A 27,617-nucleotide genomic window follows, 5' to 3' on the forward strand; every position below is an offset into this window, starting at 1 on the left:
TGTCTTCAAGGTGCGGCATTCCCATTAATTTATTAAAAAGGGAGAATGTTTTATCTGTTGACAAGTCAGAAAGCTCATGGTGTCATCTGTCCCATAGCCAGCAGTAGAGATGGAGTGACAAGGCCCTTCAGAACCTGAGATTCCATCATTGTTGAGAGGTAGCAAGCATTTATAGGGAGTGAGTTACAGAGGAAATCAATCGGGGACTTGTTACATTAGAATAATAGGCTCACATCACCCCTACAAATAATCATCCTTATGTTCCAGGAGGGTAAACATGATTGATGTACAACTAAGAAGTGTGAAGGCAAGATAATACACTTTTAACCAAGACACTATGATGATGATCATCATCATGATTGTATTGTGACTATTATATTGTGACTATTTCCAGTAACTTCAAATATCAGGACCAAACAAAAATTGTACCCAGTTGTCATACTTGCTCTGAATCATACTCTGCTGTACTATTCTTGCTGAGGAAACAATTTAATACATGTTGTTTCATACTTGAAAGCAAACGTGTACAATTTGTTTAGCATAAAAAATTTAGCTCACTTCCTTTACTGCAAAAAAAAATATATATATATATACTTTGGAAACTTCAATATTGAAATAGCTAGCATCGATATTATTTTATACTGGAAGAATGTTGGTTTCATCGAGAGCATTGAATTTTTAGGTTTTATGCATTATCATTCAATAGTCATGGTCTAAAGGATTTGGTTCATTCAGTTCCTATGGCTGCTTTATATCACTTCTCTCTACCTTTCAGAATTTTCTTCTGTTTGCTTTGAAAGGGTATTTCAATGTTTGCATTGAAAGGGTATTTCAATAGGCAGATTTGACAAGAATTGAAGAAGTCTTTCAAAGAAGTATTACTCTATTTTTCCTAACTTAAAAGACATATGGTAAGTAAAACCAGAAAACTTTTTTTTTTTGTTTTAGAATTAGAAGGATCCTATGGGATCCAAACCCTTCCCCTACGATAAGATAGATTACCAGTTTTTATTTTAATATTCACTTCCTTGAGAGAATAAGTTAAAAAACTTAGCAATTGAAAAAAAAAAGTGTTTTAAATTCAAGGTAAACTATTTAAGTCATTGTCATGCAACTGATTTGATTTCTGAGCCCATATATGCATGATGAATACTAATACAAAAACTATATGAAGCTCAGATATGGCAATGTGCCACCTGTAAGGCCAGAGAGCAGAGTTCCTGTGTGTGTGTGTGTGTGTGTGTGTGTGTGTGCGCGCGTGCGTGCGCGCAGTGGAGAGAGTGTGACTTGGGAGTGATGCAGACTCAATTTTGAATTTCCAGGCATCAATGTTTGCTTTCAGTTCTCTCCCTTAACCTGCATCACATTTCTTGCCTCTCATAAAATGGGGAGGAAAGAATGATGGATTTTATAGATTTGAGTGATGATGGATAACCTTCCTTTGGGAAAGAACACTTGGAAGCATTTTTTCCCCTATTATATATAATCTTGCTCAACCATTCGTCTAAAGTGACGTAAAGGGGACCGCGCTTCAAGAGGACACTTCCTACCCCGCTCTCAAGGCTCATTTTACTCATTAAAGGAAAAATCACAGCTGTTATCCCACAGCTGTCACCAGACATCCTCTGCCAAGTAAAGCAGCATCAGGAAGTTAAACCAAGATCAAATAATCTGAGGCTTGCTGCAGGAATGAAGAGTACACTTTGCCCCTCCAGAACACTGATGGGTCTGCCATCACCTGTTCCAGAGTAAGAAGTAGAGACTGCAAACATCCAGGCACACAGGGAGTTGCTTTCCTAAGCATTTGGTTAGCATCCTTAGTAAGTGAAAGCCCCTCCCACCTTTGTAATTGTTAGAATCATCCTCCAATTTTACTTAAAGTTGTGTGAAAAGAAATAAAATAAAAATACACTTATGCATAAACAGTAGGAAAATATTTCCCTAATGATGACACGTTTTGAATTGATTTTCAAAAATGCTCTCTCTCTCAAGAGAGTAAAAATGTATCACCAAACATCTATAGACAACTCTCTTTTAAAAAGATCATTGCCTTATTGCAGTTTCTAGATTCTTGAGAAAGTCTAAGAGAGACATCTACTGGAGTGAGGAGGACATGTCATGTTATCAGATAAGTTTTCTGTTTCAGGGAAATAGCACAACTACATTTCCGTTGCCCTAAGATTTTGTACCATATACTTCCGTGATGAGCACGTTACCATAGTTATGAAGATTCATTTATGAAAATGTGTGAACACCATGTGGAGGCCGAGAAAATTAAGGCCTTTCCACTTTAAGTTCAGTGTTAGCACAAGTACTGCTATCCCAGGCCCCTGTGAATAAGAGCTAAAATTTACATTACTTCAGTTACAGGAAAAAAACAAAAAAAAACAAAAAAACAAAAACAGTTTACAGCTTAATGTCCCAGAAAGCTCCATATTAGAATGAGAACAGAGCCCAAGCCAGTGGCAGGAAGCCCCACATTAGAATGAGAACAGAGCTCAATGCCCTTGAAAACCCCATATCAGAATGTAAACAGAACTTGAGAAATTCCTCCCCCCCCTTCTAGAGGTCCCCTAGAGCAGCCCATAAAACTAAGCTGAACCGCACCTTGGGGTCCCAGTCCCTGCTTCTCTGTGTCGGGTATACTTGGATCCAAGCGTGAGCTTGTTAATAAACCCTCGTGCGCTTGCATCACTGTTGGCTCCTTGGTGGTTTCTCGGATTCGCAATCTTGGGCACAGCACCATATGCTCAATTGTCAGGAGAAGGCTAAGCATTAATTCAAAAGCTGAATACAGAAAATACTTTGGTAAATCAAACAAGTGTTGCTCCACCTCTAAAAAATTATATATAAATTATTTAGCCAATGGTGGATTTTTTGTTAAATACTAATTTTTATTAAAAATTTTAAAATGTTTCTTTAAATCTTATATACAAAAATCATAGGCATGATTATTTTATAAGCTAGAAAACTAATATCTCTTAGAAATTGAACTAGTACAGCATTGTAATTTAAAACAATATAGGCCAATAGAGGTCAGATTTTAGAAGTAGCCACATAAAAAATTAAGTGTCGTTTGTCTAAGTAATAAAGGCAAAAAGCTAGCTGGGATACACAATGACAACTGAACAGACTAAAAGCAGGAGTTTTAGGTCCTTCTCCCCTCTGCTTGGAGTAGCTGTGGATGAGTAACTCCAAGGGGCTGAACGTCACATAAAACTTACTGGAAGCTCAATTGCACCAATGCAATTTATATAAATTTATATAAATTGTCCTGATTTATCTAAATAAGCTTGGAATCACTCTCCATGCAGGTCAGCCTGGCTGCGCACTGAGGACACTGAATTAATCTTGTAGATACACAAAATATAAATATTAGGTATACTCAGATTCTGTGTCTTAGTTCTGCCTGCTATAACAGAATATCAGAGACTGGGGACTTACTCCACAGAAATTTATTTATCACAGTTCCAGAGTCTAGGAATTCCAAGATGATTCATTTCCCGGGGTGGACCCCCTTCCTGGCTTTCCAGAGAGGCCTTCTTCTTCACATAATGGAGAGAAAAACAATCTTGTCCCTACCTTTTTTGAAAAGGCATTAATCCCTTCATGATGGCCCTACCCTTATTATTGAATCTAACCCCAATTACCTCCCAAAGGTCTCACCTCCAAATCCCACACTGGGATTAGGATTAAACATATGAACAGTTAACAATATTGTATTATGCTGTGGAGGCCGAGAAAATTAAGGCCATTCCACTTTAAGTTCAGCGTTAGCACAAGTACAGTCCCAGGCCCCTGTGAATAAGAGCTGAAATTTACCTTGCTTCAGTTACAGGAAAAAACAGTTTACAGCTTAACGCCCTAGAAAACCCCATATTAGAATGAGAACAGAGCCCCAGCCAGTGGCAGGAAGCCCCATATTAGAATGAGAACAGAGCTCAATACCCTTGAAAGCCCATATCAGAATGTAAACAGAACTTGAGAAATCCCTCCCCCCCTTCTGGAGGTCCCCTAGACCAGCCCATAAAACTAAGCTGGAACCCACCTGGGGTCCCCAAGTCCCTGCTCCTCTGTGTCGGGTGTACTTGGATCCAAGCTCGAGCTTGTAAATAAACCCTCGTGTGTTTGCATCGGTGTCGGCTTCTTGGTGGTTCCTCGGATACGTAATCTTGGGCACAACAATGCACTTTAAAAAAACACCAGAGAGTAATTTCATGTTCAGGGTTCTTACCACAAAAGAGGAGAGACGTGAGGAAGTGTTTGGAGGTGATGGGCGGGTTTATGACCTTGACTGTGATGATGGGTATATATATGTGACAGGGGCATATATGTGCCCGAATTTATCAAAATACATACATTATATGTGCAGTTTTTGTCAGTTATACCTCAATAAAGCTGTTCATAAAAAATTATGTCACTTAAGAGTTTTTAAAAACAGAATGTTAAGGAGGTTTATGTACTTGGAATATCAAGGAGTCAATGTAGAAATTAATTAACTAAAATAAACCGTATTTTCTTCTAAAAGTTTACTGGGATGCTTGATGATAGAATAAATATGAGTGTTATGTTAAAAGCTTGAAGGATCTGAATATGAACTTAATTGCAAGTCAACAAATGATCTTGGGATAGATAGATGGCCGGTACATAGGTAGATAGGTATCAGAACAGTGCTGGTTTGTTGGATATCCCTGTGAGAAAAAGATTATTGTTGAGCCCTACCTTGTCCTCTTTTACATGTTTATTAAGCCCTGAAAATTATATTGAGACCCTACTTACCTATTCTTAATAAAACTCCAAGCTGAGTATGAGAGAAGATATGTAGCATAGTGAATCAGGATGCCCAAATTTGTACCCAACAACTTTGAAAGACAGGGTGAATTTCAAAATACGAAATTCAACAGTCATGAAAAAATTTTGATTTGGGTATAAAATAACAATTATATGAAGTGAAGCCAGGAGGAACTGTGAGTGCAAGACAGTGCCTGTCGCATGCGTTGGGTTACAAGTGACCTCTGTGCATGGCGACAGCCTACTATGACTGCAAGATAATCTTGGATTAGATTAATGGAAAAATGGAATCTGGGAAGAAGAATAAAATGCTGATATACTTCTTATCACATGGAGCAGGACCCCTGCACTATAAGGCAGAGCGAGATAAGCTGAGGCCATTGGAAAGAGCGGTGATAAGGATGACACTAAATTCTGGGTCATAAAAATAACATTTGAAAGTATACTGGATGGTTAGCCTGAAGGGCCAAGTCTTAGGAAGGCAGGATAGCTCCACATGGGCAAGTGTTGTGCTTATTTTCTGTATGAATAGACGTGGGCAGGACGGAATGTAACAGGCGAATACTTCAAGTTTGAAATAAACAAGTGTCTGAAGAAGACATATTTTTCCCTTGGAAGAGACTGTGGAATAAATATTTGTTCTACATCTATGATCATGTAAAATTGCCCATAAATTGCAGCAGCATATCCTTTTTCAGCAAGTCCAGTGCAGCCTGTTCTTGGGAACAGTTTGGAGACAGACTTGTGTTGGGTCAATAGAGCACAAGTGAATAATAAAAGCCAAGGCCTACGTTGAGCTGGCCAGTTGGCTCTCTCCCACACGGTCCACTTGCAGCGATGAGGTTGATCTACACGACCCCCGACAGCAGCGTCACAATGTTGCTGTGACTCTCCTACAGACCTAAAATAAACACATGCAAAGATTTTATTTAGCTCGTTGGTTACTGGTGGGACCAGTAGATAGGAAAGCCATTTCAAACAATAATCCAAAGGCAGACACGCACAAACCATCAGGAGTGCGGACATGAATTTGCACAAAATGCAATGTTGGCAACATCTTTCTTAAAGGTAGAAATTAATTGAATTTCCACCTAATAAAATGCATTTGAATATCTATGAAAAAGAATTATCATTACCTTCAGTTTTCTGCATCTTAAACAGGCATAAAATAGCTCAGCCAAAAAAAAAAAAAAAAAGGAAAAAAGAAAAAACAGAGAAAGCTAGAGGATCAGATAGCCTCAAAGGTCTGTGAGATGTCCCAACATTTAATTGAAAGAACACAATCTCTTTGCCCATTATTAAGTCTTTGAAGTTCCTTTTAGACAAAAGTTAATCAAGTTGTCACTGGGTGGAGTATTAAAAATCATTTCATTTTCTAGATCACTCTGTGATATTTGAATATAGCTTGAAAGGGGCTTGAAGAAATAAATGGCATTGGTAAAACAAATTTCATTTCCATTCCTGTCTCTCTGAGCCAGGTTTTTAAGCACTTACATTTGTAAAAACAGTAAAATAGAAATAAAATTGTGCCCCACCCTACTTCATTGTAGCAAGACGTGGTGCTAACACACACAAATATAAAGTATTTGGAAATGAAAGAAAACATCATCTCTCTCTCTCTCTCTCTTTCTCTCTCCCCCTCTCTCATGAGATTCATGTCCCATGAATTTGCTTTTCATGCCTAATATTTCATAAAACATATAGTAATTTGTTTCTCAAAATGCTTTTGCTAATAATAATTGCAATAGTCAGGTAGTCAAAAATAAATGTTTACCCTAATGCCTTTTGAACACAGAGAAGTTGTGCAAATTAAATGTACATGCTCAGTTTTGTGGCACAGACATATGGCAGGATATTCAATAAACCATGCTTCCAGATGTTCTCCAGCAGAAGCAGGAAGGACATACAGATTCAAGAAGAAACTGGTCAATGTAAAGTCGTTGGCTTTTAAAGAAGAGCTTGTTCTGGAGCATTTTAAATGGCTTACGATGAATATCAGATTGCCATAATATTTAGATTTTAGGTACGCCTGGGTGGCTCAGTGGTTGAACGTCTGCCTTTGGCTCAGGGTGTGATCCCGGGGTCCTGGGATCGAGTCCCACATTGGGCTTCTTACTGGGAGCCTGCTTCTCTCTCAGTTTGTGTCTCTGCCTCTCTCTCTGACTCTCTCATGAATAAATAAATAAAATCTTTAAAAAACACTTATATCTTATTGAATACTTGCAGAGGATTACATAACAATTTTATTTTCCATTGTCTCAATATACTTTATCCCTGGATTATATCCTTTATAGCAACGTATACTGTAATGAAAAATTATAGATATCTATTTAAAAAAGATACTAGAGGGACCACAGTGTTTTCTTTAAAGTGACAAGGAGCAAAGGAATAACCACCAAAAAAAAAGAAAGGAAGGACTGTGCTTGTTGACACAATGGGGCCTGTGGGAGGAGGGAGGCTCCCTCACACCCGGAGCTCCAGAGAGTCCTTAAACGTCTCACCTTTAAGACACTGTGAATGGATCTGAATCTCTGGCTACGTAGCATCTTCAGAGTATATTTTGTGACCACTTAGGTTTTTCAAGATCACTGTGGTAGCTTAGATACACCTCAATATACCATCCTCCACCCTCGACACTGAGTAGTATCCTTTCCAAAATGCAGCCAGAATAATAATTTTTTTGGTGAAGACATATGCCTTTTTTCTTTTCTTTTTCCTTCCTTCCTTCCTTCCTTCCTTCCTTCCTTCCTTCCTTCCTTCCTTCCTTCCTTCCTTCCTTCCTTCCTTCCTTCCTCAGCTTTCCAGGGCTCCTGGTATAAAGACCACCAGAACCCCCCTGCCTGTCCCTGCAACCTGCAAAAACACCCCGCCCCCACCTTCTCTCCCCCCCTCACTTTTTTCCAGCCCATCCCACCTCCTTTCCAGTCCCGAGGGTGGTCCCACCGACTCCCTCTCTCAGGACCAGTGAGTGCTCCAGCTGACGTCCTCCTCCTGCCCGTCCCCATCAGCTCCTTCTCATCACATTTCAGATCATGTATGCCGGCCTCAGATAATTCTTCCCTGACCAGCAGACTAGAACCGGCTCCCAATTTTACCTTCCCAGCACATCCCATATTTACTTGCACAGCACTTCATGTTTGTCATGATAAATATGTTTGTGGAATGATTTGATGACCTCTAACTGTGAGTTCTGTGAAGGCAAGAACCGGGTACATTTGCACACCATGCTATGCCAGCATCTACTTCACTGCCTAGGATACAGTAACCACTCAACACTTTCTAAAATACAGTGAATGACTGTTAGATCAGATACAGTCTACCTAGAGAAGGAAAGGAAGACACTTTAGAAATGGCCTCATAACTGTGCAATGTCACACGGGTAGTTGTGCACTAATGCGCCAAGAAATAGTTCCTTTAGTACATTTTGCAATTAATTTTATATACAGCCTCAGATGCAATTTTGAGGCCAATAGCCAGTCCCCTGTAACATCCGATGGCAGCTGGGAGCCCACGGAAGGGCTGTCACAGCCCGGGCTGCTAGTTCGAGTTAAGATTGTGCTCGGTCACCTCGTCTTTCTAGGTTTCCTTGGTTTTCCCATTTGTAACATCAGTATCGTGTCAGATCTGTATGATGTGTTTAAGTTGTGAAATTCAGTGAAATAAGAGGCGTAAACCTGCAAACTAATTTTAACAGCTGCATAGAGTATTCAAATCAATGGAAACAGTGACAAATTGTAGCAGTTGGGACAGAGAAGTCCTAGAAGCTGGTTGCCTATCAGGAGAAATAAGCCAAGGCAGACAGATCAAGAGTGAAGGACCTGAAGAGGGAGTAGCCAAGGTTTTGAACACATGATGTTTGATTTTCATTTAAAAAAAAAAAGAGAGAGGAGCACCTGGGTGACTCAGTGGTTGAGCGTCTGCCTTCGGCTCAGATCGTGGTCCTCGGGTTCCTGGGATGGAGTCCTTCATCGGGCTTCCCACAGGGAGTCTGCTTCTCCCTCTGCCTTTGTCTCTCATAAATAAACAAAATCTTAAAAAGAGAGAGAGAGAGAGAGAGAAAGAAGGAGAGAATTCAAATCAGACAAGTAGGGACAGAATCAGGCAAATTGCTCAAAGCAGTTGTCACAAATAGAAACAAAAAAGAAACAAAAACAAGCTCATATATAGAAATTTAAGAAATAGTTGCAATGTAATAACCATACCTGGAAAGTGATTTATTTTTTCTTTGTTCTGGTGGACTACTTCAGATCTCAGATTGTGAAATCATCTTTAAGTTCTATTGTTTAAGATGTTTACATGTATATAAATAAACGTGTGCATAATGGGCCCGTTGCGAGGGTATTCACCTGTTCTGTGATCCTCCCGCAGTGCTTGGAGCTGCTTGCCTGGGCCACCAGCAGGACCTGGTTACCTCGAAAAGCCTCTCAGTTATTGAGTAGCTGCACTTCCTGACATGTGACCCCCAACCCCTTTCCACCCCATAACTTTATGCAATTTCACACGGATAATTGTGTACTAATGAGTCCAGAAGTTGTTCCTATAATATGTTTTACAATTAATCTGGGGCACAGCCTCAGACAGTTTTGAGGCCAATAGTTAATCCCTAGTGACATGTGCCCAGGAGGAGATATCGCTCCCTCCCCGCCAACACCCTCCCTTCTCCTCTATGAAAAGCTAGCAGCTATTTCAAAGACCGAGAACTTCCAAGGAAGAAACAGTCTTATTAGAGTCTAAGGGGAGTTTTTAATAGCGTCGCAGAAGTAGGCCATCACTGTACCCTCAGCAGATGTCAGAGAAGGTGACAAGCTGAAACGTTTGACATCACCCTGTCTGATTGAAGGGAACATGGCCAGTTGATGGCTGGAGGTTCATTGTCCCCTCTAGCTTCAGGATTTTATAAAATCCTTAATCAAAATGTGAGTTTTGGTTTTCTATATAACTTAGATAGAATAGGTGTGTGTGTGCATGCAGGTGGCTTTTGCACTTTTCAAAAATGAATTATGTGAGACTTCTGTAAGGTCTAGTCCCAACTGTTTGCACATTTGTCAACTAAGCACCTGTAATCAGTCCTAGTAATGACAAAGTAATCAAGGCATATTAGTGGCCTCTTCCCCTTGGGTGCGATGTAGGGGAGCCAACAGGAGACACGGGGAACTTACGTCCCCCTCCTTCCTCACATCCCCAGCTCCCTACCCATTCTGCTTTCTTTACCCTGCCTTCTGCTGTCTTCTTGTACCTGTTGGTTGTCTCACGCCCAGGGATTTCCAGTTCTAGGAGAGAGAACTGGGGAGGCATGTGGCTCTTCCATCTTTCCCAGAACTGATCAATAGGCCTTTGAAATACAATTATGCTCAATTATTTTTCTGCCCAACTGCCGAAAATTATGTGCCCGTTGTAACAAGAAAAAACCCAGTATTAAAAAGGGAGTAATTTGATTAAAGTGATTTCCAGGGGTAACGTGCTATCTCGAACGGCCCATAGAAACATCACAAAACATATTCACTTTGAAAGCAGTGATGAGATGGCTTCAAAAGCTGACAAACCCACATCTGTGCTTGCCCGTTTTTATTCACTTACTGGAAGTTCTTTGAGCCACATCTTTCCATCTTCCTTTGAGGCTGAGTGGCTGTCAAACTGAGGAGATGCAAGGGTGTCTGCTAGGGGAAAAGGAAAACAAAAACAAAAAAACAGAACAACAAAGATTAAAAGCTTTTGATGCATGGAGCGATCTGGGTCGCAGTGCATTTATCTTCCCCCCCAGGAGAACTCCTGGGACTTCCGAGGACATGCGAGTGACAGGAAAGTTCTCTGTGTCTGGGCTCCGCCAAAGTATCTTGGGGGCAACCAGAGCTCCCACGAGAGCACCGCTCCGCACGGGGAGGGGTGCGGGCACAGACGCCGTCCAGGGACACCGCCACGGCCGCGGTTTCCCACGGGGACCGAGCCGCTACCTCGCAGGTGCTGCTCTCACTGAAGAGATGCAGGAGCCTGATGCTCAGATGCGGAGAGGCGGTCCCTCCGGGATGGAACAAGGCAGATCACCAAAGTCCCAGGTGCCCCCAAACGTCAGCTCCTTTCCCAACCCCCGAGGGCCCTGTACGGGCGGGGATGGTCCTCGGGCGCAGCTTAGCGATTAGGCTGCACGTTGCACAAGAGCTTTTCGGACTTGGGAGTCCGCCGCCGCCGCCCTGCACGGTGCCTCCAGGGAGCGCGGAGCCCGAGGCCGTGGGCGGCACGTGTCGGGGATGCGGTGCACGGACGTGTGGATGCGGCTTTGCGAGCGGGCCCTGCACCGAGTCCAGGACCCGACCCGAAGCACCGCATTTCTGCGGATATGCGGGTTGACCTCTACCCGTGTTCGTGTAAGATGTATACGGATCGTCTCCGTGTCCGGTAGGTATTTATTACACACTATACGTGTGTAAACGAGCATGGATAAGACGGGGAAAATTAAAGCGTGTTCTATGTGACTCTTGCTTTAAATTTGGGGTGTCTGTGAAAGAGAGCGAGCGGGGCCACGCACGGAGGCAATAGGCACCTCTCGGGCCAGCATGATGACGGGGCCCGTGGCCTCGGGGCAGGCGCGCTTCGGAGGAGGCCCCCTCCCGTGCCCCGGTTATTCAATCGCACACGGATCTAGATGCTGTTTCCACGGTCCTGGGACACAAAACTCCGGTTGAAAAAATCAGCTGACCTTCAGATGGGGCAGCTATCCCTGCGGGGGGGCCCAGGGTGCTGGCGGGAGGCCTCAGGAGGAGAAGTGGAGGGGGGAGGGGGCAGGACGGGCAGGGGGGCATGGCCGGGGGAGGGCAGGGGGCAGGGGCAGCGGGGCACGGCGGGAGGGGGGGCGGCGAGCCCCGCCGCGTCCTACGACCCCGAACCCCGTGCCAGGGAACGAGGGTGGGCAGTGTCTCCAAGCTGAGGATGACCTCCGCCGGGAGCCACCTAAGAAGCCGCAGGGAAGTCCTGAAACCGCAGGGAACCGGATTCTGCCGACAGCCCGAGTGAGACCGCAGGAGGCTGCCCTCGGGGGCGCCGGCAAGGAATCAGGCCGCGCAGCCTTGCCCCGGGCCCGCGACGGAAGGGGGCGAGGGCGGCCCCGCCGAGCCCCCTGCTCCCCAAGCAACCTCCCGGAGCCGCGCTGGCCGCTCGCCCCGCAGCTCCCCGCCCCGCAGCAGCTCCCGCCCCGCAGCTCCCCGCCCCACAGCTCCGCCCCGCAGCTCCGCCCCGCAGCTCTCCCGCAGCTCCCCACCCCGCAGCTCCCCCCGTCCCGCAGCTCCCCCCGCCCGCAGCTCCCCCCGCCCCGCAGCTCCTCCGCAGCTCCCCGCCCCGCAGCTTCCCGCCCCGCAGCTCCCCCTGCCCCGCAGCTCCTCCGCAGCTCCCCCCGCCCCGCGGCTCCCCCGCAGCTCCCCCCGCCCCGCAGCTCCCCGCCCCGCAGCTCCCCGCCCCGCAGCTCCCCACCCCGCAGCTCCCCCCGCCCCGCAGCTCCCCCCGCCCCGCAGCTCCCCCGCAGCCCCCGCCCCGCAGCTCCCGCCCCGCAGCTCCACCCCGCAGCTCCACCCCGCAGCTCCCCGCCCCACAGCTCCACCCCGCAGCTCCCCGCCCCGCAGCTCCACCCCGCAGCTCCCCGCCCCACAGCTCCACCCCGCAGCTCCCCGCCCCGCAGCTCCACCCCGCAGCTCCCCGCCCCACAGCTCCACCCCGCAGCTCTCCCGCAGCTCCACCCCGCAGCTCCCCGCCCCACAGCTCCACCCCGCAGCTCCGCCCCGCAGCTCTCCCGCAGCTCCCGCCCCGCAGCTCCCCGCCCGCAGCTCCCCACCCCGCAGCTCCCCGCCCCGCAGCTCCCCGCCCGCGGCTCCCCCTTGGCCCCAACCAGCCGATAGATCCCTGCTGGCGCCTGTGGCCCGACGGGGGAAGGGCTCAGGGCCGCGGTCGGCGCTGCCTGGTGCCCTGATGGCAGCCGCGTGTCTCGGCTCCAGCGTAGCCCCTGTGGGGACAGAACTACCGGCTACTGGGGAGGGGCGGCGGGGCTCCCAAAACGCGGGGCCCGAACGTGCTAGAAACTGCCCTCCTCGCGCTGTCTGCGAGCGCGCAGGTCGACCTCCGCCCGGACACCGGCGCTGCGCGTGGCCGCTCCCCGGCCTGGGCTCCCGGCTCCGCAGCCCCAGGCGTCGGCTCCCGTCGGGCGTGAAGGGCGCCCAGCCCTCGGCTGCCGCGGCGGGTCCCGGGTCCCGGCCGATGCTGCTCGGATCCCGCAGGGGGAACCTGTCGCGGGCCTGCCGTGGGCCGGAGCCTCCCGGAGCAGCTGGGCCGGATGGTCCCCGGGACCCCGGGGCGGGCGCGCTGGTCCCCCACGGCTTAGCCAATGCCTGGGCGTGGGGTGTGCCGCCTGCTTCTCCGTGCCCACGGGGGCTTCTGTGGCGCGCGCTTTGCCCAGGCGACCCCGCGGTCAGCGGCTCTTCCTGCCCAGGCCGTGCTCCCCGTTTCCCCCACCCAGACACCTAGTCAGGCCTGAGGTTCCCCCTGCCTCCTCCGCTCCCAGGGCCTTCCTGTTCCGCAGGTCTCGCCCCCACCAAACCTCTTCCACTGGCACCTGCTGCCCCCGGGACCACCCCCAGGGCTGCTGGCACCATTCAGTGCTGCTGGTGGTGTAGGTGGTGCAGAGCGGTCTCCCTGGCTGCTCTGGACACAGCTCTACCCCCCCCCGCCCCCCCTCCCCCCCCGTCCACCCCCATGTGCCCATGGCAGGAACTTGGCTTTTAGCTCCAGCACAGCCGCCTTCTTGTGAGTGTGTGAGCGGTCCCGATCCTTTTCATTATTCTGTTTCTTTTTCTGCTTAAAGCAGGGAGCTTCTATTTCTGTTGCAACCGAGGAGCCCACCAGGGAGGCCGCCCCAACCCTGCAGCCTCCAAACTCGGACAGACCTCTTTCCAGAGTGTTTTCAAGGAAACCGTGATAGAGAGAAGCCCGTTTTTATTTACCTCGTAGGAGAAACAGCAAATAACCGCTGCCTTGTTTAGAGGAAAGGTCCTAGGAGATGAGATTTTCAAGGTCACGGTTCCTGAGCCTGCCAGGAATCAGGTGAGCTTGGATCTGCAAACAGGTGGCGCATTGTCGATGAAGTCAACTCCTGGCCTAGGGACAGGAGGCCAATTTGGCTTCAGAACGTCTCCATATTTTTGGACCTTGCCTGATTCATACACTTTATCCCAAAGGCACCTTACGTCCGCAGATGAGCTTTGCTTTGTCTTGTAGGTACTCTCTCTTCACAATAACTGCGTTATCCAAAAGTGTGCTTTCATTACCAGCTGAAAGTTTGATAGGCAATCAGGGAAACTCATCCCCTAGGTCTTGGGAACTGTCATGTCCTTGTCATCCTGAATCCTTTTTCTGAGCATTGTCCCGGTACCCCGTATTGATTCTAAGGTGGCAAGTTTCCTTGCTGTTCAGGGTCCCAGACTTTGTCCCACATCATGTCTCACTTGCTCATCACGACGATTGTCAGAGAAGTTAATCTCTGCCTCAGTGATGAGGACACTGAGGGGCTCTGAGGTTAATTGACTTGACCAAGATCACCAAGCTCATAAATGGAGTAACCGGAATCCAAAATTAGGTGTCTTCATTGTAAATATCATTTGTCTTCTGGAAGAACGTGTTGATTTTCTCACTGCGTGTTATTCTGGTTTGAACTCATTTCTGGATTTGGCATGAGTTAAATTCAATTACACTGTGAGTGAGTTTTTTGTGAATATGTTTCGACGAAGAACCTACATTCTACTTTTCTTATAATGTCTTATTCCAAAGTAAATTTATTTTTGCTTTTAAAATATGGTTATGTAGAGGTGATTCATGAAGAAATGAAGGGAGCTCATCTTCTTTTCTATATGCAAAATTGAAGGGCCACTTGACTCTCTCTATATATAAAGTTTATCTTTATATATAAAGTCTCTCTCCCTCTCTCTATATAAGCTATATCTATAGATACAAATGTATTTATTCCTGTTTTATATATATAGATACAAGTATATATTCCTGTGTGTGTATATATATATATATATATATATAAAGCTGATATATATAAAGTTAACATGGTGATTTCTTCAGATAATAAGTTAAAAACCATATAAATTGCTTTATTAAAAATCCTTTAAGATGATTTCAGAGCTCTATTTTGACAGTATTGTTCTAAATTGAACCTATTATGGGGTACCTGGGTGGCTAGGTTGGTTACTCCTCTCTCTTTTTTTTTTTCTGATTTATTTATTCATGAGAGACATAGAGAGAGGCAGAAACACAGGAAGAGGGAGAAGCAGGCTCTCTGCGAGGGATCCCAATGCAGGACTTGATTCCAGGACCCTGGGATCACGACCTGAGCCAAAGGCAGACTTGCAGGCACTCATCCACTGAGCCACCCAGTCGTCCCACTCCTCTGACTCTTGATTCGGCTCAGGTCATGGTCTCAGTGTCATGAAATCAAGCCCCACAGCAGGTTCCACACTCAGCGGGGAGTCTGCTTGAGATTCTCTCTCCCTCTGCATCTGTCCCTCCCCCTACCTGAGCACACACTCTCTCTATATATAAAATAAATAAATCTTTATTTATAACACATCTATTATTATGCAGAGAAACTTCTATTAAGAATGGCACCACCTGAGCCACCTGGGTGGCTCAGTACATTAAGTGACTGCCTTCTGCCGGGTCATGATCCCAGGGTCGTGGGATAGAGCTCCCCCCATCCCCCATTGGACTCCCTGCTCAGTGGGGAGCCTGCTTCTCCCTCTCCCTCTGCCCCTCTCCCTGCTTGTGTTCACTCTTTTTCTTTCTCATATAAATAGATAAAATCTTAAAAAAAAAAAAAATAAAACGGCACAACTGTTTGAAATTCAGTTAGCTACAGATGCAATCTCACTGCCTCCTGGTCTCCCCCTGGATACCTCATGCACCTGGACAACACTGGTGTGATCCAGCATTCCAGATGTCTCATGAGTTCTCTTTCAGCACCGTGTGCTGTGTGTGTGCACCTCTAAGGTAATGTCCAAGACATTGTCCACATTGTCAATCACCACGCAGCACTGGCAAGCGGGAGAATGAGGGCCGCACGGGGCCTCGGGTCTGGTTAAAACTCGCCCTCATGCCCTCCCTAATGTGACATGTGAAGTGTGGATTTTCTATGCCCTTTGTCTCTGTAAGTGCTTACGGGGGACTTATGTAATCTTCTGCTTGACCAGGCAGGAACCAGCGAAGCAGGGCTCCTTGTCTCACCATGTCAGCCTCTTCAGTTCAAAATTTTCAGATGGTCATTGACCTACTTCTGCTTTTGTTTCAAGGTTTGCTCAAGGTAAACACGATTTTAAGAAATCTTCAATGAAACGCCTACACTGGTCAAATGGATTAGAGATTTGGATTTTAAGGGAAAATAATTGATTTTATTAAAATTGATGGAAACATAAATTCTTTAGGGATGTCTAAAATGGATTGCAGTTGTGGAGACAAAAACATATTCTCAATTATTTCTTCCAAATGACTTTCTGGTAATAGAAAATCCCGACTTAACAGAACCCTCGGAGGGCTGAGTGGTGGTAGTACCTCGAGGACACCACGAGAGGGGGCTAGGGACTCTCATATGGACAAGAATGGAACTTTCTACAAGCACAGAGGTTCTAAAATCTTGCTTTGGTGGCTGGATCTCATCCAATGAACCAGCACTCCCGAATTGTGTACTGATTGTTTTAAATGTGATTAAAAGCCTAAAATACAATTATTTTATGTTAATGCCTGTCCCTTGCCTCTCTGCCTCCAGAAGCAGTGGAATAGAATAGGCATGAGCATTAAAGGGGAAACCGCCCCGACACTTGCATATGGAAATAAGTGCTTCCCCTTCCACACTCCACAACCCCTCCAGGTATTGATCACAAGTCAAATAAAATACAATATTAATTGCAAAATAGATTTTGACCGCCTGTTTTCAAACTAGATGAAAAATTCATGGTTTGCTTCTAGTTTGTTGATGCATTAACTTTCATAATTAAAAAAAATGTTTGCAATCGACTTGCTGTTTTGAGTGTAGGCGATTGAGCAGAGGGCACCCTACGAAGAGCTAGCAGAGCATTAGCGGCCACCTGCTTATGGGCCGCAGCCCTGAGGCCAGGTGAGGGCCCTCAGGAACAGGTGTCTGCGCAGGTGTGACGTGTGGGAGGGTGCACCTGCCACCCTACCTCTGCGGCCTCCCCTCCTGTGCGTGTCTGTACAGAAGGGGGGCCCTTGATAACAAGCTGATAACGTCAGCTTGTTTTATGCTTCTCGGAAGACTTTAAGGCAATAATTATTTCAGAAGTTAATTGGGAAAAAAAAGGGAAGAAAAAGAAGTTAATTGGAGTTAAGGAGATGTTCTCTTAATGGATTATCATTCAACCCAGATTTCCTTTTCCTTATTCATTTTATTTTATTTATTTTTCTATTTCTTAGACATATTGACATCAGCCCATGTGACTAGGGCTACTTCGGGCTTAGCTGGATGCTCTCTGCTTTGTAAATTTATAGAATTTCTGCTTCCTGTAGTTAGTTGTATGCTTACCAAGAGGTGGTTTTGTTTCTTCACCACCGTGCCATGGCTGAGCTTATTATTTTAACTGTAGCATAGAATCAATTGTCATCTAAAGGGATGAGATATGAAGCCACAGGAAGAATTTTTTTCTGTAAAAATTATATTGAATAGTTTTGAAAAACTTGATAGAAATAAGTGGGAAAAAAACCACTGTGTATGAGTGAGAGATTTAGAAGATTGAAGAAAACATAAAAATTCATTCTGATTCTGAAATCGGATTGCTTCCCAATTCTGCAGATTCCTGCTCTACGTTAGAGAAAATGAAACTGAAAATCTTAAAAGATGCCATATGGCTATTATTTACTCAAGATGGACTAGATCAAACTTTACTAAAGGGAACACAGTACAGGCAACCACAGCGGTCAGTTTTAAAATCACACAGTATATTTTAATAACTTTTCCTGTCTTTGTGTTTCAAAAGATGAAATTAGCTTCTTTGTCAGTCCCTGTCTTCTGGATTGTGGAAAGCTTTTAAATGTATGTTTCTGAGATTTTTGTCATCTATTCGAATTTACATAGCCATTTCATGATTGACGGTCAATCAAATAGGTTTCAACTTCTTGCTGTGGTTTCTCTGCCCCTCAGCTTCCTTCTTTTTTCTTTTCCTTTCCTGAGGGGGCACCTATGGCAGATGGCATCCTCCCAGGGTCCTGACAGAGGAGTACAATCCCCACTGCTCTAGGCTCTCTATAGCTGTCCCTTCTTCCTTCTGTTACCCACCCCCCATTCCCACCAAAGTCAACAGGCCACCAAAAAGGACACGCTCCTCTCTATGACCCTGATTCCCTTAGTGCCACATCCCTCTGGTTCATCTCCTCCACAACTGAAGAGCTTCTGTGTCCTTCCTGTGATGGAGGAAGCTGTGCTTACAGACTGAATCGCCCTATGCAGTGGTTCATGTTATGAATGTCCAACTTTGGTTTGGGTCTATGTGTGTCCATATGTCATTCTCTCTACTTTTCTTAATACTAATAGATCTGTTGTGTTTTCCACGTATTACTCTTTTGAATTTGAAGAATGAAGCCAAAGTGATAACAGCTGGGAAAATGTAAATAAGCAAAATTTCCCTGATTTTACAAACCTATTTTCTTCATTCATTTGTTTCAGGAGTCTCCCTACAGTGTTTTCTGGAATGGATAACTGAAGGTTGCTCTTTAAAAGCAAGAGGCTAAGAGAAATATATAAAATAAGCCCAGACATATGGATGCTTCATGTAGTTTTGAGTTCATTTATTTATCTGCCAACGTTGTGGTTTCAGAGCTCTTTTTTAGAATGGAGCATTACCCCGTGGGGAAGGGGGGAGGAGAAGGGGCCCTCACCTAGCCCAGAGGCCGTGCAGGTATACATCTTCAGGCTATTATACTTTTAATTCCTTTCTTGATAACCTTTTAATATTTTCTAACTTTTTGGTATTTATTCACAGAATTCTTGATTATTCAGTAATTTTCATCCGTTTTGTACTCTATAATTCACACTCTTCCAGGCATTTGGGTGCATCCTTCAACAAAGTGGAGATGCTTGCACCGTGGGTCTTATGTTCTTGCATACAACATCCATAAACAAAACTAACAGGTAAGTCACATAGTGAGGAGGTGGTAGGTCCTTGGGGAAAAGTAAAATGTAGACCAAGAAGGATTTGGAGAGCATGTTGTAAATTCAAATGAGCTGGAACAGGCGGGCTTTCTGGGGAGGCGCCATGAAGTAGACACTGGAAGGGAGCATAGGGTTTAGCTAGGTGGACACCTAGGGGAAGAATATTTCATTTTATTCAGAGGAAATGGTGGGTGCTGATGGTGGGAGGTGGGGATTGGCCTGTGGGCTTCCTGGAGGAGAAGAAAGACAGTGTAGGTGCAACCAGAGAAGAGCTGGGTGGTGGGGGGGTGAGACTCCACCCACAGAGCCAAACCAGTTCCTACTCTTCAGTAGGTGGAGCAGCCTGGGATTTTTAGTAGGTGGAGCAGTCCTGGGATTTTCTATGTACTCCTTGGCCATGATGTGTCAACAGTGAGATGAGTGAAAGATGAAATGGAGGATCTGGACTGAGGGAATGGAAGGAAGAATTTGCTGTCACATAGCTGGGAAAGCTGCCATGGAGCAGATATGACGAGAGAGATTAGGATCACACCATGCACACAGCATTTTGGGGATGTCTATTAGACGTCCAAGTTGCTATTTCATATTGGTGGCTGGCTGGATATGAGTCTGAATTTCAGGAGCTTGAGACTTAAAACCCAGATATAGAAATTGCCAGTATATAAATGGTCCGAGGCCACAAGACATGGTTGGATTAGCAGGGGGTGAGTAAGCACAGAGAAGAGAAAATAAACCTGAACCCTTGACACTCAGGAAACTAGGGGAAAAAAGGAGAAGCCACAGACATGTTCCTAAGAGGGGAAACCACTGACGTAGGAGGAACGAACACCAAGGGAGTATGGTGCCCTGGAACCAGTGCAGAGGTATGTCAAGGAGGAGGAGGAGGCATCTGTGGAATGCTGCTGATGGGTCAGTAAGGAGAGAATGAGAGCTGACATGCAGTGAGCACCCTGTGAGGGTTCATTGGGACCACAGCGAGGGCCAAAACCCCGGGCAGTTTCTCATTTATGATAGTGTGAAACCCCAGACCTTTATTTGGTGGCCTCCCTTTGGAGGGCATGACAGGATGATTTATTTCCTTGATGTGCTATTAATTAGTGTAGAAGACCCTGATCATCTTCCCAGCTGAAAGTTACACGTTTTTGCTCCTTTGACTTGGCTCCTATAGTGATTCTAGATTTGTTTGACTTGATTTCTTCAAGTTCTTTATCATATTCTAATGAGAAGATCTGAAACCTGATTTCTAAGCTGGATGTCTTCTCTTCTAGGGTCTTACCTAAACGTAGAAAATAAACACAACAGAGTAGCCCAGATTAGCCCCCCTTTAGTGCATGGTGACATTTTAGTGATAACGTGCATTTGCCTGTGAACAGTATGCCCTCTTTGACTAGGTATTCTTAGAACTTTGGTTTAGTGTCTCTTTATGTCTTGCACCCTATCACCGATTCTTGGTCCCACTTCTTAAATACCGGGACTGACTTGGAGAGGGACTCGGTGCGTGCCGCTAGTAGAACTTTGTGTCAGAAATAATAAACATGCCACTATTGTTTTGTGTTTTTGTTTTTGTTTTACTATAACATGATATAAATAAGTGACCAAGGAGAATGCATTCCAGGAGGATTCAACCACAACCTCAGAAGATGAGATTAAGAAATTTGGTGATGATAAGTCCAATATCGTAATTTCATTTGATGCAGAAATACTTCTGTGCCCAGAGACTTCCTGTCTATGTGTGCATCTCTAGTATCAATCTCTTACTATGTGAAGATAACTCGGAATTTAGATAATAAATATACTACTCTTTTTTTTTTTTTTTTTTTTTAGCCCTACAAATGTTTTCTGGCCACAGGTATCAGCTGTCCAAAAATTCTAGGAAGAAACAAGAGAGAACACTTTTCGTGGCCAGATCTATCCAAAATGATCAGATTGGGGACTGACGCAGCATAATTTTGGGTTCCTGCTGGCCCCATGCTCAGCTCTATTTGCATCCAACTGCTTCTTGTTTTTCCCACCGAATGGGAAAGCTCTCTTCCTTCCTCTGGGATTTGCTTTGCGTGCCTTTGGCATGACATTGGGATTTATGGATTTGCAAGCATCCAACCCACATGTCCTTAGGAGACACGACGACTCAGGTTGCAGAAATGCATGTGTGGCTCCCAAGGCCGGTGGGGCTTCCACATTCATGGGACTTGGCACAACTTAACAGCGCCCGCGGCAGGTGCACCGCAGGGTAGTAAGGGCAGGCACTGCCTCTGTGAGATCTTCGTGCTCCATCTCCGCCTCTGCTCTTCACTTCATCCTGAAGAATTCCGATGCCCCATTATTCCGGGAATTGAGGCCGAGGAGTGGAAAACTCTAATTGTTTCTCCAAAGTGAGAAGCCACTTGAACAGCAGAATCAATTCCAAAGTAATTACTCTTCCTCGGGGTATCTCTTGAAAGTTTATCTAGTGTTTGAAAAAAAAAGAAAGAAAAATACAGTCCTTGAACTTAGGTGGAACGTGTGAATTGAAGTTCAGAATCAAAAGACTGTCGCTTTCTCTAAGTAACCGCGGGTTATCTCCCTGGGAAAGCCAAAGCACAATGAGAAGCAGGATTGTTTTCAGGCAGTTTTCACAGCTAATGTAGTAAGTGTATTAGGTGGAACGCACATCCCGGGTTTCTCTGCTCAGGAAGATGCAGAGGGAAGTGCAAGGGGCTCAGTGAAGAGTTTATCTCTGTATTTAATCCTCAGTGAAACAAGGCTTCATACTTGACTGGGGTTTCCTAAGAATTTTAAAATAAATCAGTATTATGCACAGTTGTATGATTAAGAGGCTATGTATATTCACCAAAACCCAGTCTCATCTCCCCCAAAACCCACCCATAGCCAACACTGCCATGAATCCTGAGCCAGCACATCCTGGCGGATGTGAGAAAGGACACAGCAGAAATCACTACGTGAGCAAACACCCAGGCTGTAGTCAGAAGGAAGCTCCCCCAGAATGGAATATGTTCCCAAGTGCCGTGAAGAGAAGCATTTGGAGGCCAAGAGAAGTTTTCCCATTGGAGAACTGTTGAGAAAGATGGTTTGTTCTCTACCCACTATTGACCAAGCTTCTCAGAGAGGATGATGATAAAGCTTCTAAGTAGCTCTGGGGAACCCAGGAGCAGGGGATGCTTCGTTTCTCCTGGGCGAATATCTGGGAAGAAGGGGGAACCCCATTTTAGAAACTGCTGGTGATTTATCCAGGCAGCAGGATCACAAATAGCCTCACTAGGTCCCCTTGGTGTCACATGGAAGCCATAGGACACTTCTTGTGTGACCTGGATAAGCATGTAGAGCATGAGTGAGCAGAGACGAGAGGCCTTGCGTGTAGATTCTTATGATGGCCCAGCAGGGCCTGAGGGGGTCACCGAATGAAGACACAGAACAGAGACTGACCACAGGGAACAGGTGCTTGCTCCCAGAAAGTCACACCAGTACTTGGCCCCTTAGAACCCACAGGATGGAGAACATCTCCAAAAGCTTGAGATTAAACTTATGACAACCCGGGAATGAAGGTTCTTTTTGATAGATACATGAGTTTGTGATTTGTGATCTGAATTCATGATCCATGTTATAAGGAGAAAATAGAACATGCTGTGTGAACATAACAGAAAACCCTATTTTTGATGACAGGACCATGGACCATCTCTCTGATTATTTGGTCTTGAGTAGAAAAACCAAAGGTAGAGAGAAGTTAATATAGGGGAAAGAGCAGACTCTTCGGAAGAGGCAGGGCTTATGGGAAGGTGTGGAACTGGGAAGGAAGAGGAGATTCAAGATGAGTAAGTGCAGGGGTGAGACCCAGCCGAGGGCACCGGGCTGCCCAATCAGGCCACATGTCCCAAAAATTGTAGCAGACATCAGCTTTATCCTGAGTGGAGTGGTGGGAAGGATCCCAGCAGGGAAGTGACATGCTCAGATTTATGTGTTAAGAATCCTCAACTGCTGTGTGACAGACAGACTGAAATTCGTACAAGGATGAAATCGGGGGAACCTGTCAGGAGCCTGAGAAAATAGTGGCTTCCAAATGCCAGTGACTTTGACCAGGGCTCTCTGCTCAAGGTAAATTTTGGATTTGGTGATGCACCGAATGGAAAGGAGCCCAGGAATGCTTTTTAGCTTGAGCAGCTGGGCAGGTGGGGAGTTCTCCTGAGATGACAGGGCTGCAGGGGCATGGAGGTAAGTGAGGCTGGGCTGGGAGAACAGGTATTCCTTCTGGATGGCTTCAGTCTGAGATGCTCAGGAACCAGGAATAATTCAGTATAACCGGCAAGGATTGGATCTCTACCTGCAAGATAAGACTAGCAATGCCAACAGCATCTGAATATTCAAAATTTGCTTCTATGTGTATTCCTCTCCTTGGGTTTGTGTTTGATTTGGAAACGTTTAGTGTTCATCACTGCAACTGTGAAAAGCACTATTTTGCTGATATATTTTTCTATATGTTAAAAATTAATGTGGCCCTGGAAATGTACTTATTTAATTATTTTTGAAGGTGACGACATACTTCTCTTTTGATCCATCACGGATAACTCTATAGCTAGCTCTATGAGAACAGATATATCTAGGTGTTTTGTCTTTGTTTTTTTTTTGTTTTCAGATTCTCAGGTAATAACTCTGTTGCTCTTGTGAACTTTACCAGTAAAAGTTGGATCCACGTTTCAAAAGAAGAGGGCTAGATAAATTAGTCATTTTAAATTGATAGTGTTACAGACATTAAATACCCAGATATTGGCTTCTAAATGTCATTCTCTAATAAATACCACTTGTTGTTAGAGCTCCCAGGAGAGACGATGGATTCTAAGTCCAGGACAGCAAATGCATAAGATGGGCCACATATAAGAATGGGGAAGAAAGCTGTTAAACATAGGGAAAAGGAGGCCGGGGATATTTTTAAGTAATGCAAGCTGACTGCAAAGTGTTACTCTGCTTGCGATCCGGGAACAGAAAAAGGATGTTTGTGGAAAAACTGGGGGGATCCAAACAAAAATCGACCCTTCCGTGAAGCTTTCTGTATTTAGTTCTGATAAATGTGCGGTGGTTATATCAGATGCTACCGTCAGAAGACACTGGGCGAAGGGTGCCCAGGAATCGACTGTCTTTTGCAACTCTTTGGGAAATCTAAGATGATTTCCAAATAAAAATACTGAGATGAGAAAAAAAAATCGTATTTGGAACCATACTAGCCCAGTAGCTGACTGGAAAGAAAGATGTTGAAGGCAGTTCTTATGGAAAAAAAAAAAAAAAAGAAAAATTATTGTGTAGAGTCCTTTTTTGTCTTTCGTTAGCCTGGTTAAGGTGCCTCACGGTGTCAGTGCCTGACACTGGGAGTGATACACACGGAAGTGGTGTGTGTGCGGGGCTCAGTTCCTACATCTGTGCTGTGGGGCCTCTGGGAGCACAGGTGCAGAGGGTGTGGAAAAGGAACTCTTCGTAACCGGGGACCTGCCAGTCTAGACTAGCTCATCACCCGAGCCACTAACGGCTTTTGTTCTAATCCACCAAACGATGGTGAGAAATGCCTCTGAGACCAGCGTGACGGTGGAATTAGTGGGTCCTCTACCGGCAGCAAATTATCCGTCCCTGTCTTTGGCTTTTCTCGGTAGTGCTTGGCAGCTTTGCTTATTTCTCCTTCCTGGAGGAGGCCTCTTGTGACTTCCTTTTAAGCCCCTGCTGCTGCAGACACTTTCCCAGCTCATAGGCTGCACCTGCTCAGCTCTCCCTGCCCCCCCTCCCCGGCCTCGGCCCCACCCTCCCCTGCCACAGCCCAGGGGACTCTACTCCCCTCCAAAGGCACCCACCCGGGAAGGGGGCTTCCCCATTTCCCATGCGTTAAAGATCCACGAAAGTTCACAAAACCGAGTGTCTCTAGGCCACCAGCCTCGAATATCCGACAGCCAACTGACATTTCCACCTGCCCCCAAATTCAATCTGTCCCCAAAGCAGCTACCTTGGTTTTGTGACCAAGTACGGGCTTCTCCGTTTTGTTTAGGCAAATGCTCAAATACTCCCTAAACCCCTTGTAATCACTGTCTCCTTATTCTTCATGTTTATTCTGAGAACTCACGGCCACCTGCCATCGTGTGAGCGTGTGTGTGTGTGTTCGTCTTGCTTTTGTTGTCTCCCTCCTTGAAATATAAGTTTCTGAGGGCAGGAGTTTTGTCTTCCTCATCCTCTTAAATCTCAGAATCTAGAACGATGTCTACACAAGAGAAATTCAAGAGATACTTGTTCAGTGGATAAGTGGAGATATCAGGCCATAAAAATAGGAATGAGTCAACGAAACAATCAAAGTCCTCAATCCTTTTGTTTGTTTGTTTTAACTTATGATAAGCACGAGTCCTGGGTTCTGTATGGACATGGGAAGATAGACCCAGCAGCAGAGTTGTCTGCCCAATATACATGCTCCACTCGCTCTTTCATAACACCACCCAGCTTGAAAAGGGGGCAAGTGTGAAGTCAGGAAAGGACTCCCTTCTCTATTTCTTTGTGAGTAGATTATGAATATATGTGACAAACTTGTAGCTAATTCAGTGTTAAGTGAGAGGATTGTTTATGACATCATGGAAGATGAGTTTAAAAGATGCTAAGCCATATGTGGCATGCCTCTTTTTGTCCTTTCTCTTCCTCATCCGTACAACATGGAATATGGCTGTAATGGCTAGAAACCCAGCAGCCATGTTGTGCCATGAGTTGATCTGCTGGATAAAATCAAATTCTGTGGAGGTAGAGCGGAACAGCCATAGTCTGGCCCTGAATAAGATGTGGGAATTGCCATACTAATCATAGATTTCTGATCTCTGGGTTTAAATTCCACATGAGGTAAAGCCATGTTATTGTATTTTATTTTTCTGATAAATGCAACAGAACCTAAGCCTGGTACTGGGTTTGAAAGGCATGTCTTATATGTGCTGTCAAATATGTCTTCATAAATGCAGTCTCTTCGGCTTTTTGCTGCGTCCCTTATTTCCTGCAGGCCATCCAAGCTGCTCTCCTCCTTCCCAGAAAGACAGCCCCGTAACAAGGAATAATTAAAATACAGTGAGGTCCCAATTCATATGCTGCTCAGAGACAGACCGAGAGAGAAAGGAAAAGAAAAGGAAGGAAGGAAGGAAGGAAGGAAGGAAGGAAGGAAGGAAGGAAGGAAGGAAAGAAGGAAGGAAGGAAGGAAGGAAGAAAGGAAAAGGAATCCAAAATGTATTTTACTAATTGAACACTTAGAGTGTGTGCATCCGTGTGTATGTGTGTGTTTCTGTGTGTCTGTGCGCATTAAACATTCCACGTTTAGATAAAGACAATTAGGAATCAAGAAATCAAAAAAGCATAGCAAGCAAACAAAATGTGTAGTAATGAGAGTTTTATTAGCTCTGGCTTTGCTTTCAGATTTTCGCTTGGTTTGTTTGGTACCAGTTTGTACTTCACAGCTGCTGCTTCTTTCCGAAGTTTCTTACATCTCAGGGCAGAGTACCAGCCAGGTCACTCCGCTATAAATCAACCCCAGGTCTAGAGGAAATGAAGACAATGCTTGTGTTCCCCAGTGGGCAGTAGCTGAATTGAAGAGAAACAGATTTTTTTTTTTTTCTAGCTACCATCCTAGGGCTCATGTTCAAATTTGGGGAAGTGTTTATTTTTATTCCATCATATTATGAAGACTATTGGTGACACAGAATCAGCCAGTGAATGAGAGGGGGGAAAAAAAAGACAGCCAGTTATCTTGATCGTGCCACTGAATGTAAGGGGAGAAGAAATGGAAGCCCATCTTGATAGTAACGCGCAGGGTCTGGTGTGGTTGCCCTGCCAACGAGCCGGGGGAGGCTGCTGTGTTGGAATGTGGAGTAGAGGCTGACTTTCACACTTCCAAAGTGTTAAAGCAAAAGTAGGCTTCAGAAATTTTCAAAAATTCATCTTTTTAAAATACTGCAAGATTTAGCCAGAGAGCTGAAAACCCCTCAACGTCCATCAGTTGGTGAGCCCATAACAAAATGTGGTATATCCATACAACGGTGTTGGATTTGCAAGAAAGAGGAGGAAGTTCTGACTCATGTGACATGAACAAATCACCAAAATGCTGTTAAGTGACAGAGGCAACACACAAGAAACCATCAATTCTGTGACCCCATTTATCTGCAGTGCCCAGGTCAGCCAGAGGCAGGAAGTAGATTTGGGGCAGGTGTAGGGCCCAAATCTCCTGTAGGACAGGAGAAATGGGGGTGACCCCAGGGAAGTATGGGGTTTCTTTTTTGGGGTGATGAACAGAAAAAATCACTTGCATTGTTGTGATGGTTTTTACTATGCTGTGAGTACACTGGAAAACACAGATTTGTATATTTTTAAATAGGTACATTTTATGGTCTGTGAATTATTTCTGAAGAAAGCTGTTAAACATAGGGAAAAGGAGGCCGGGGATATTTTTAAGTAATGCAAGCTGACTGCTCAAAATAAAAGTCATGTTTCTTCCTCTATCAGAAACGGGCTGCCACTTATTTGTTGTTGGGAGCTGGTATCACACGACCGTACAGCAATAATATCGGGGGCCGCACGCAACCATCTAAATCAACGCAGGCTGGCTAAGCCCAGGGTTACAAGATGACACAGCAGATCT

At 45.3% G+C, this 27,617-nt stretch overlaps 2 long non-coding RNA genes across 18 annotated transcripts in view; one reads left to right on the forward strand and one right to left on the reverse strand.

Annotated features, from left to right (window-relative positions):
* The window catches only part of LOC125755357 (uncharacterized), a 20,781-nt gene extending 18,047 nt beyond the window's left edge, over window positions 1-2,734 (forward strand). The window contains exon 3 of the long non-coding RNA XR_007411688.1: window positions 776-2,734. This is a non-coding gene — a long non-coding RNA (uncharacterized LOC125755357). The remainder of the gene's footprint in view (window positions 1-775) is intronic.
* LOC112643977 (uncharacterized) overlaps window positions 1-12,880 on the reverse strand; it is a 25,054-nt gene extending 12,174 nt beyond the window's left edge. For 2 of the 17 annotated variants that reach the window (XR_007411654.1, XR_007411642.1), the window contains exons 1-5: window positions 10,369-11,887; window positions 8,685-8,821; window positions 5,583-5,692; window positions 3,445-4,189; window positions 2,608-2,787 (exon numbers count right to left, since the gene is read on the reverse strand). This is a non-coding gene — a long non-coding RNA (uncharacterized LOC112643977). Of the gene's footprint in view, window positions 1-2,607; window positions 2,788-3,444; window positions 4,190-5,582; window positions 5,693-8,684; window positions 8,822-10,368; window positions 11,895-12,664 lie in introns of those variants that run through there. The other 15 variants (XR_007411686.1, XR_007411687.1, XR_007411644.1 and 12 more) reach the window with 15 other exon arrangements.
* Window positions 12,881-27,617: the final 14,737 nt, after the last annotated feature.

Source organism: Canis lupus, chromosome 1 (genome assembly GCF_003254725.2).
Source record: "Canis lupus dingo isolate Sandy chromosome 1, ASM325472v2, whole genome shotgun sequence".
Classification (NCBI taxonomy): domain Eukaryota; kingdom Metazoa; phylum Chordata; class Mammalia; order Carnivora; family Canidae; genus Canis; species Canis lupus.